The sequence below is a fragment of the Miscanthus floridulus genome, chromosome 17 (genome assembly GCF_019320115.1).
Source record: "Miscanthus floridulus cultivar M001 chromosome 17, ASM1932011v1, whole genome shotgun sequence".
Lineage (NCBI taxonomy): Eukaryota > Viridiplantae > Streptophyta > Magnoliopsida > Poales > Poaceae > Miscanthus > Miscanthus floridulus.
Window position 1 is genome coordinate 1409810 of NC_089596.1, and position 11976 is coordinate 1421785.

The window sequence follows — 11976 nt, forward strand, 5'->3', positions numbered from 1 at the left end:
AGAAAGCACTCGGATGCCGAAGTTTGTCAAGGCAACATTCTATACCCACTCAAGAAAGCACTCGGATGCCGAAGTTTGTCAAGGCAACATTCTATACCCACTCAAGAAAGCACTCGGATGCCGAAGTTTGTCAAGGCAACATTCTATACCGAGTCGTTTTACATAGCGCAAGAAGAAAGCACTCGGATGCCGAAGTTTGTCAAGGCAACATTCTATACCGAGTCGTTTTACATAGCACAGGCGAAAGGTTGTCAACGCAAAGATCTACATCTAACAAATCATAGCATGGACAAAACACTCGACGGATCACAAAAGAGGAAGAAAAGAAAAGTACTCGACAAATCGAGGGGTCTCGTCAGGATAACACATAGAGTTGTTTTGCGGAGCGGAGATAGGAATAGGACAAAGTACTCAGCAAGTCAAGTAACTTCAACCACACCCAGGCAAAGAATACATCAACAAAAATAAAGAATCTTCATTTAAAGGGGAGTGTAATATCACAAGGGGATGCTCAATCAAGTCAGGCGTTGTCATCAGAAAGGGGGATGTCAATATTTAGACTATCTACAACCCTACTGGCTAGACCTTCGACCTCGGGCTCCATCCTCTCAATGGCATCAAGGTATTCTTGGCTTTCAGCTTCCTCTACTATCTTGGATAGAGGCGCCTTTAGAGCGAGGACCCGGACCTGGGCCAGCACATTCTTGGTACATACTTGGGCACACTTCTTCGCGAGCTCTTGGAAACGAGTCAGAATCCGGGGAATGAACTGCGCCCAAGATTGCCCGTCATCCGCTGGAGTCCGGAGGACATCGGCTACTAAGCGAAAAGGCTTCCACAAAACATTCCAATTTTCAGTAGCCGTCGCCAGCTTCCCGGACAAGCCTTCAATAGTCTTTTGGGTCTGCACAAGATCTCTGTCAGCTCCATGCCTAATCAGCCTAGCAAGGGCGAGTTCTTCCTCATCATGAGTAATTACCTCCTCAGCTTTATTGTGACTAGAACGGACAAGGGCCTTCATTTCATCGATACTCTCCGAGAGCTTCTGCTTCTCGACTCGGAGAGCTAAACAAGACACCCAAGAACAAGTCAGCGGAAAAAGAAGTCAAAATACAAAAAGAAACAGGCCGAACCCGTGGCACCTTTGCATTCATTCTTCGCAGACTCCACCGCAGCATCCCTCTGCTTCTCCGTCTCCACTACCCGGGCGCGAAGGGTCTTCTCCTCCTTTTGGTACATTTGACACTCCGTCTCTAACTCAGCCCGAAAGAGGTCAAGATCGGCTTTCAGAGCGTCCACCTCCGAAGACAACTTCCTCTCATTTTCAGATGAGAAAAAGAAGCCAGAATGATCATGAGAGAAAGACTGAGCAAAGAGAAACAAGGCGTAAGAACAGAAGAAAAACAAGCATGCAAAAGAGGAGTAGCAATAAAACCTACCTGGAGCTTTTCACCAAAAGAACTCGCAAGGGTCGACAAGCTCCCCCAGGCTGCGGTCAGCTCTGATAACCGATGAGTGGCATCAAACTGTTGCACCACGGCACTGGAAAAAGAGGGGCCACTGGAAGCAAGAGAAGGGGCAGGAGAAGCCAGCTGGGGTGAAGAAGGAACGACCAAAGCAACCTCCAGGGAAGCCAGAGCCAAACCCTCAGAAGGACCCAGCACGACGGCCACGGTCACCTCTGGAGCGGCCAAGTCCGCAACTCCGCCAGGAAGCTCTGAAGCCCCCACGGCGACTTCACCAACAGAATGTTGTGAGTCCCGAGGCTCGAAACTCGTTGGCACGGCGGGAGGCAGAGAAGAAGTCGATGAAGAAATGAGAGAAGACGAAACACTGAAAAATGATAAAAGGAAGCACCATTAAGAACCAGAGGAAGGAAGATAAAAGCCGAAAAGAGAAAGCTAGAATCTACTCACCCAACCACTTTCTTCTTCGCGAAGCCAAGAGAAGGCCTCGCAGGGGGAACCATGATGGCGAAGACGTCCCCGCCACCCGACGATGGGCGCGGGATAGCCGACAACGGAGCCGCGGAAGAAGCAGGGGCTGGAGCCATGGAAGGACCCCGCACCGGAGGAGCAGTAGAGCTTGGGGCAGAGGCAACCAAAGAACTCGACACTGGAGCTTCAGGAGAAGTCGGCGCGGGAGTCTCGGAAGAACTCGCACCCGACCTTCGATTACTTCAAAAAGTTCAAAACTAAAAGTCAGGACGAAAAAGAGGAATTCAATACAACAAGAATATGAAAAACAACTCACCGCCACATGACGAGGGGGACTTCATCATCCTCTTCTTCCTCAGCCAAGGAAACCAGAGCACCTGCTGAAAAGAGAACAAAAGTACTCGGATCAAGAGAGAGACATGAAAATAAAGGAACAAAGAGTATTAAATGTGCTCACCTAAGAGCATGCTAGCAACAACTGGAGTACCTGAGGGAGTACTTGGTTTGCGAGGCTTCTTGGAGGCAGGCAGGCCAGATGAAGACCCATCCATTTGCCCCCTCTTCGGGACACTGCGAGGGCCGCGAGGGACTAGACGAGGAACATATTCTTCATATACATCAACAAATCTGGAAGAAACCCCAGGAAGGGCTGTAGAGGTTTGGGACTTACTAATTGCAGAGGTTCCAGCTAAACGATCCCCAGTCTTCGCCACGGCAGGGAGAACATCAAGGGGGATCGGATCGACAAAGTTTCGCCCAAGCTCCTGTGAAAAAGAATAAAACAACCGAGACAAAGAAAAGCTAAGCAAGAATGGATGCAGCAAAAGTATATAAAGTACTCAAACAAAAAGATAGACAACTCACAACTAGAGGCGGGTTGATGGCCGAGAACTCAGAGACGGCAGGAGGAATGACGCTCACTCCTTTTAGCATCTTCTGGAGACGCTCGAGTACCTCCTCACCGGTCAGCTCAAGAGCTGGGACCATGCGTGAAGGATCCTTGGCTCCAGAATACTCAAAGCCAAGATGCTCCCGCTCCTTCAAAGGCTGAACCCGACGATGAAGGAAGCTTGAAACAATACCAAAGCCGGTCAAACCCTGCTGTTTCAACATGCTAATCCTATCAAGGAGTGGCTAGATCGCTTGAATCTCAGTAGGTGACTCAAGCTTCTTGTCCCATCGGTCATTCACCACAGGACCAGATCCGGAGTGGACGATAAGGGAAGGGATCAAATTGGCAGCGTAAAACCACTCGGCACGCCAATCTTTGACAGAATCGACCAGGTCATAATCAAAAAACTTAATTTTGAGACCCTGGCGAAACTGAATCCCGCAACCGCCAAGGGCGCTGGTTTCTTCACGGCGGGGTTGAGGTTTCAGACGAAAGAAAAAGCAAAAAGAGATAGAGAAGGAGAGATCCCAAGGAAGGCTTCACAAAGGTGAACAAAAACAGAAAGATGGAGAACGGCATTGGGGGTTAGATGGTTCAGACTAACCCCAAAATAACCAAGAAACTGATGAAGGAAGGTGGAAGCAGGAAGACAAAGTCCAGCGCGGACAAAGGAAACAAAAAGGACAATCTCACCAGGACCCGGAGCCAGAACCCGATGCTCGCCTGGAACTCTCCACTCAGTGATGACTTTGCTTTGGATTAGGCCATCGCTAACGAGCTCGCGCAGCTGGTCTTCGCTTGTTGTTGGAGCCGGCCAAACCTTCTGAGCTACCCTCATGGCCACAAACTCCTGGTTTTCAATCAAAGAGAGGGATGACTCCTCGTCCACGAAGGTCGCCTGAGACTTGCTTGCGGTTTTCTTCTTTCCCATGAACTGGCGGAAGCAAAAAAGACACTAAGGAAGATGAAGCTAGGATGATGGTGCCCGGGTGATGGCAACAATGACGGCGGCGGATTTCTGAGAGCTAGGGTTTAAAGGCAAGAGCTGGACAGCAAATGAAAGGAAGATAAAAGGTCTTTAAATAGATTTTTCAGTGATACAAACGGCCCACAAGGCCCGTTAAAACACAATGTGGGAACGCAACGGTCCATTTACCGACACAGCTAAAACAACGGAGGGCACGAATCCACACAACGGTACAAACCAATGGGCAGATCTCAGACTTATCCATCCAATGCCACGGTAGGGTTATCAGTTTGATACAAGAACAACCCGTCAAGCCAAGAAGAAAGAAAGAAGAAAGAAAGGGTTACCTCACGAGGAACAAAAGAACCCGGTTATGTAAGAAAGAACTCGGTAGCCTCGCGAACAACAGGGATCACAACAGAAAAGTCAAAGACAACTCAGAAGACAAGATTCATTACATTACAAGCGACTTCAAAAATAGAAGATTACAAATCTTACAAGACCCAACGAACTCGGCACCACGAAAAGCAAAGTAGCAAAGAGGAACACGGGCACAACTAGGCTCTGGAACGACTACATGTCCCAAATTGCTACTCGGAAGGATAGACCGCCATCAGCTACACTATTTTCTTCAAAGGACGGACGCAGTGCATCCAAGGCGAAAATCGGCAGCATGGCAAGACAACATGGAGCAGAGAAGGCCGGCGGGCATCTGTCTACCCAAGACCGATGTGATGCTGGATATGGTGTTGATCTGCACCGGACAGTCTCAAGACAGGCGATGAGGATCAACCCAGAACTGCCAGATGAAGGAACGAAGCCCACATCACAAGACTTCCTCCAACTACCACCACGTACATCCTGGCACAATGCTGTCGTGGGATTAGCCTACCTCTAATCCCTATCACAAGACTTCCTCCAGCTACAACAAGACACATAGGAACTACAAAATATGCCCGGGGGCTGCTCTACTTCACAAACTACCATGTTCATGACCACCAAGGTTTCAACAGAATGTCCAATGGATGAAAACAAGCACTCCGGGATAGTATTTATAGACCAAAGGATCGGCACACATGGACTAGGAGTACCAACGAAATAAGCCTAACAGAGGACACAGTGAAAAGACAGGACTCAATAATAGATGACTCAGGCGAGAGGAAGCAGTACTCGAAGACGGGCATATTCGGAAGAATATACCAGCACAGTACAACCCATGAACAAAAGGCATTTACACTCAACCACCACCGTACAACTACATCTGACAACAGCAGACCATCAAAGAATACGCCAAGACCTCGCATCCGAGTTCTTCCTAAACAAAACAACACGGATATATGCTCGGAGGCTCGGCCAGCACCATAGCTTAATCAATACTAAGCTAGGGAACCCGGTTTTTATTTCAACTACTCTCGGAGGCTCGGAACCAAAGACAAAGGACCAAGAATACAAGAAACTCAACACTACAATGACGACGATACATCAAGACTCTTCATCTGACTTCATTTCTAAAGAGAAGAACTCGGAGAAAGCACGGAGCTGCGGGATAGACCCAAAAGCACGAGGCTCGGGGGCTACACTCAGTGAGTGCACTTTTACCTAAAAGGAACCCGGACATAAGCTTGGAGGCTGCATGCCGCCAAACTACTCGGATGATGGTTTAATCCAAGACTAAAAGGCCGCTTCGGAAAGATGCCGTGAAACTACTCGGACGATGACATAATACAAGTCTTGGGGACTACTTCAGAACACAAATTTTCAAACAACATAAAGGATCAAGACCCTCCAACTTTTTGTTCCAAATAGCAAGAGGCTCGGGGGCTACACTCAGTGAGTGCACTTTTTCTTCGAAAAAGCGCACGTCACCAAAAGACTTCCTCAACGCAGACCATTTCAAGACATTACGACAAAAAGAACCCGTAACGAGCCATATTCGAGTTCTTTTTGATAAAACTTCAACAAACAATCAGAACAACTTCAAGACAAGATCCTCCAGCTCCTTGTTCCAAATAGCAAGAGGCTCGGGGGCTACAACTAGATGGATGTATTTTTTTCCTCAGAAAAGCACTCACCACTCAAAGATCCTAAGAAGCGCTACAAGGTTTCACTCCAGAAAGCACTCGGATGACATCTTGTTCCTACTCAACAAGACTTGAAGGGGCAGAGCGAGACTTTCAGAGCTCAACCATGAAGTGCTCGGGGGCTTGTCGATACGGGACCCACAGGATACCCCGCAAGGGAGAGAGAAGATCTAGTTCAACTAGGATTCTTCCCATGTAAATCTTAGTAGCAGAACTATTAAGTAATCCTACTAGGAAATCTCATTATAAACCAACTAGGACTTTGGCCTCCTAACTATATAAAGGAGGGCAGGGCTCCTATCAACAGAACATGACACTTGAGAATCAATCCAACGCAAAGGCCTAAGGCCGACTGGACGTAAGGTTATTACTCGATCTACGATCGAGGGCCTGAACCAGGATAAATCGGCTGTCTCTTGCATTAACCATCGAGTTCAGCATACGCCGAAGCCCGAACATACTACCCCGGGTACCCCCGTGGCAGGCTATCAGTGGTGAAACATTGACAGCTACGCATTAATCTCACTCACAAGTTCGGCCGCTGAGCATGCCGCTCGCTCATTACTCTGCAAACACGGTGCACGCACCCTTTCCTCACACAGCACTGTAGCAGCAGGAGTTTCAACATGTCAGAACGGTACCAGAGCAGATTTTCAACACGACAGAACTGGAGGGACGTAGATTTTCCAACTGTAGCACTGTAGCAGCGCAGAAATCACTGCTCACCCATGGAAAACACTGTTCACGCATGGAAAACACTGTCCATCCATGGCTTCATGTCTTTCCCGTAGCGCTTTGTTACCTTTAAGCAAGCTAGTTAGCCATTAATCTTTCGACATGTCGCTGTCGCGCCTTTGCTTCTTCATTTCCTGCGTCTCCTGTCTTTAAAGGGACACGCCGAGCCGCCGAGTTATCTCGCTCCGCTGCTCACTTGTTTCTTCCTCTCAAATCAAGTTCTTCTGTTCTTGCCCGAGAGAGCTGCGTCTATCGATTTCTCCCCGAGCTATAATCAGCTGAGGTAGCTAGTTTATAATTGATCTTCTCATTCTCTAATGTTTTCTTGACCTGTGGTCTCCTTCCCCATTAATTCCTTGACCTGCATGAATGAACCAGCACCCCACCACCAAGCACGTTCAGCCCAAAGCCCACTCCAGTCCTGACGTGCTCGTAAGTCCAAGACCACTCAAAGTTCATCCTTGAATTAATTCTCTCATGACCAAAGACCACACCACCGCACACGGCATGGAGCCAGAGGACAACCCTGCCAACTCATTTCATGCTTCCAGACTACCTAGCTTGTCATGACCACCCACAACCAGTGCTATATATGGTTCTGCTCCGCTCCATGCAGGGCAAGCAATTGCTAAGCTCCCTGGTGTCTCTCATCTTGCATTGCCTCCACACATCGATCACCGTAGGTGACACTTCATTCAATTCCGAGGTAGTTAGCCTACAAGAATTCCTTCATTCTTCTTCTTATTTTCTTGACCCGTGGTCTCATCTAGTAATTCTAGACCCACAGTCATGTGCAAGTCAACAAGTTCAATTGCGTGATTAGCCTCCTCCAATAATATCATTTTCTTCATCTCTAGAGCTCATTTGAATTTATTTATTGATTGTGAAATAAATTTTGTTAGATTCCTAAATTCATGATCTATCTGTTAGTGTAATTAGTTCGTATAGTTCAGTGATATCTTTAGGGTTACTTTATTATTTTGAAATGCTTATTATGGTTATTTAGAGAAGGAATTTTTATGATGCATGGTAGCTAGTGCACCTTGTTTTATTATATATATAGTAAATTGATATTAACAATAAGGATGCCTTTAGTTGCTAAGATAATACATGAAATGTTTCATACTTGTTTAGTGGGAATAATAGGTAACTTTGCATATTAGTCATTAGAGTTAGCATAGTAGCTTGGTAGATGTATTCTTATTTTAAGAGTTGCGGTTGCCTATATATTAATTATTGCATCATCATCACTGCATGCATATAGAGGACGAGCCACTGGAGATCGTGACCTTCGGCGAGCAGGAGTACGACGAAGTCGTCGAAGAGTACGAGGAGATCCTCATGTAGGAGGACGTTCTAGAGCCACCCGTCACTGACTTTGCTGACACCGCGCCTGCCCAAGGCAAGCCCCGGTGCATGACCCCTATTTTTAAATGATCACTGAATATATTTATATGATATGCATTTATGTTACAGGCATTTTATGGAAGCTACATGCATAAATATATCCACCATGAGTCCTACTAGTACAGGTCGAGTAGCTGCTATGCTCAGGATGTCGGTAGCGTGAGTAACCTGTCGTTACTCGCAAATAGGTGTTTAAACTATGATATCATGATGAAATAATGGAAAGGAAAATGGTGACCGGACAGGGATGTGGTTTTGGTACTGGTGGGTGTGAGGGGTTGTGTTCTGCGGCTAACAGGGCATAGCCCGGTTACACTTTTCCCTGTCTATGTCGATTAAGGACCGGTCATTGCATATGACTCTAGGCAAGTCATAGATTATTGTCCCAAGCACATACTTGGGTATGGGCGCAGGGAAGGCTTGCTGCTCTCTTGTCGTGGATCCGGCTCTTTCCGGACCGACTGATGGGAAGAGGAGGTGGTGGAGGTCCTTGCCCCACACTGAGTCCGGGACTCAGGATGTGGGGGCTTGGAGTCCAAGTTTGGATGGGACCTGGACACCCAGGACAGGAGAGTGGTGGGTTAGTCCTGCTTGTGCCTGGGGTACAAGCGGGGCGTGTCTTCGGGGCACCCAGCTGGGCACATTGATTCGCGAATCACTGGGTTATCCGGTACGGCTTGTCTGCGGTTTAGCACCGTCGTAAGAACTGGAAGTGGAAAAAGAGAAGGAACAGTATTGATTGCTCAACTCTTGCTTGAAAGTAGAACAGGTGCTTATATAGATTGACTAGATGAAAACTTAATACGGCTGATGATAATAATATATCAATAAGGACTCACTATTAGTATTGCTTTTTGCTAAAAGAGAACCAGTAAACCATAAAGCCTAGCATATTCCTTGGAGTCGGGAAAGTATTCCCACTATCGGATAAGTCTCGCGAGTACATTGTGTACTCAAGGTTTATTTACCCCTATTGTAGGTGACGCTTGAGGAGTTCCTTGTGTGGAGGATCCATCTGTTGGGCTCAGACGGAATCCTCGTTATCTTATCGCTAGATGTTATCTTTCAATATTCCACTGTTTATCATTCCGCACTCTGTATTTGGTATTGTAATAATGTACTTTTCAAGAAACTCTAATGTATGAGATAGACTTGTGTTGTAACTCGTTTTCATTATTGGATCCTTGGGAAAAATGTGGATCTTTCGGGTTCTCCCTTGGGGTGTGCCCGACGGACACCGCTCGCTGTAGTTACTTTCGGGGTGCTTAGTGTCTGGTGAAAGACGAGCGCCTTCGTAAGTACGCTATTTCGGGTGGTTCTGCCACACTTATCATGGTCCTAAAAGGCATTGTTGTTGCCCCCAGGTGGTCGGCGACCTCTAGCTCCATCATTAGCGTCGTCAACGAGTCTCTTGTCCTGGAACTCCTTAGCCAGGCCAATGTAGTCCTTCATCTTGTGTTTGGCGTTCTTGTGAAGAGGGCACGGGCCATCGAGGATCTTTTGGTACTACTTGTCATAGTTGCGCTTGGCACGAGGTTGACTAACGACAGCAACGATGTGTTCTGGCCGGCGGTGGTGATTTCGGCCAGGCCTGTGTCCTCCTATCTGATCACGGCCGCTATCGCGATGGTAGCTACGGTCATCGGGGTGGCAGTTGTTGTGGCATCGGTCGTTAGGGCGATCGTCATAACGGTGAGATGGGCGATGAGTGCCTGCATCCTCATTGAAGCGCACCTTAGCTTCCTCAACATTGGCGTACTGGTTGGTGGTAGTTATCATTTCACCGATACCGGTGGGTGGCTTGCGGTTGAATTTGGAGCGAAGCTCGCGATGGTGGAGTCCTCGGATAAAGGCGGTGATGACTTTAGCTTCCATGATGTTGGGAATAGAGTTCGTCATCTCAGAGAAACGCCGGATGTAGCTACGAAGGAGCTCGGATGGCTTCTGGTTGATGCGGCTGAGATCATGCTTCATGCCGAGTTGAGTACATGTGGCCATATAGTTGTCAGTGAAGACTTTCTTCAGCTCTTCCCATGATTCGATGGAGTCCGGTGCAAGGCTAGTAAACCAGCTCATGGCGGGTGGCATGAGCATGATGGGGAGATAATTTGCCATGACGCTAGTGTCTCTTCTGGTGGCACGAACAGCAGTGGCGTAGGCCTACAACCACTGAGTCAGATTCATTCTTCTTTCATTGGGCTCGACCCCGGTGATCTTAAAACCACGGGGCCATCAAAGCGTTTGGAGTGCCCTTATGAAAGCTAGAGGCCCCTCAGGGTTGTTGACACTGTTGTCTGTGGCGTTGCGGTCAGGGATAGGCTCGAGGGCTGAGTCTGGGTTGCCGTACTCCTTTTCGTACTCCTAGCGGCGACACACTTCATCTTCATGGCGACTGAAACAACGTTGCACGATATGTCGTCGCGCATCCCAGAGGTTGCTGAGATGCACTCGAGCATCCTGTTCGACCTCCTAGTTGTGTTGGTGATGGTGTTCGGTGCGATGCCCCTTGGGTCCCCCCTGGAGAGGTAGCAACTGGTCGGTGAAACGGCTTTGACTGGGGCGGCGATTGGATCTCGGTGTAGCTGATCGGTGAATCGTGCTCGTAGAGCACGAAGGTCTCTGATCCTCGTGAATCTCATTGACTTGATAGTGAGCCACTTTAAGCATGGCGGTGATCTTGGTGAGCTCGGGCGTTTGAGGGAAACGAGCGAGCTTGTTGGCGGCTACTACCAAATTGGCGCTTGGAGTCTTGAAGACATCATGGCCATCAACATGGAGGAATTCTTCGTCGAGGTCGCGGTGGAGCGGGAGCGGTCTTCCTTGAGAATCGAGTCGATTATTCCGAGCAACCTCAGCCCTCACGATGGCCACCTCATTCTCTCGCCGCTGCGTGTGGTTGACGTTCTGGTTCTCCCGAGCAACACGCTCCTCCTCGGTTTTGCTGTTCCGAGGAGGGCTGTAGATGCTGACATTGAAGATCGCGCCCCCTAGAAGGGTGGAAGGAGAAATTGCTCAGAGATGGTTTCAGCGAGGGTCTCCATAGAGCCCTGAGACTCAAAGCCTAGAGTTTCTTTTGGGATGGTCTGGAGGGGCGCCCTAGGGCTTCGGCCTAAGTGTAGCATGTTGACGGTTGGCGAAAGCTGGATGGTGACCTGGTCGATGAGTAGACGAGCGCAGTCCACCTAGTCGATGAGTTTGCCCCCATAGGGCGTGTTGGTAAGTGGCGGCGGCGTTGGTGAATCCGAAGGGTAGGGCTGTAACCCTTGTAGTTTCCCGGGCAGCCTTCGATAGATCTGGATTGAAGGGTGGTTGGCGCTGAACCAGAGTGTCCAGGGCTGATTCAGCGATGGAGAGACAATCGGTGAGCTTCAGTCTGACCCGATTGATGGACTCGATCAGATTGTCATTATTGATCTGCCTCCTCTAGTAGCAAGGAAGCGGTCGGTGAGTCATTGCTGAAAGAGACCTCGGAATCAACTCCGAGATTGGATTTGCAGTTGCAGGTGCAGGGGTGGTTGGCATAGAACCGATCTGCCCCGGCTCGAGGAGCTCTCCGACTTCGTTAGTGTTGATGACCCATAAGATGGATCCAACCGTAAAGATCTGGCCGGGCTATGGAAGGGACGAAGAGCCTACAAAAAAACCATCTTGTTCGACAAGGAAACAACACTCACACCCCTACCTGGCATGCCAACTATTGATAGAATATCGTCGGTAGTCCTCCGAGGGGTATCCCACGAAGGTAGATTGATCGGCAGAGGAGCATGAAATCAAGAACAAGAAGGCAACAGAGACACATGAGTTAGAAAGGTTCAGGCCGTCAGTATGATGTAATACCCTACTCCTGTGGTCTGTTGGTTTGTATTAGCTATCGTATGATATACCGTGATTTTAGAGGGGGTCCCTGCCTGCCTTATATAGTTCAGGAGGCAGGGTTATAAGTCGGTTAGATCTGAG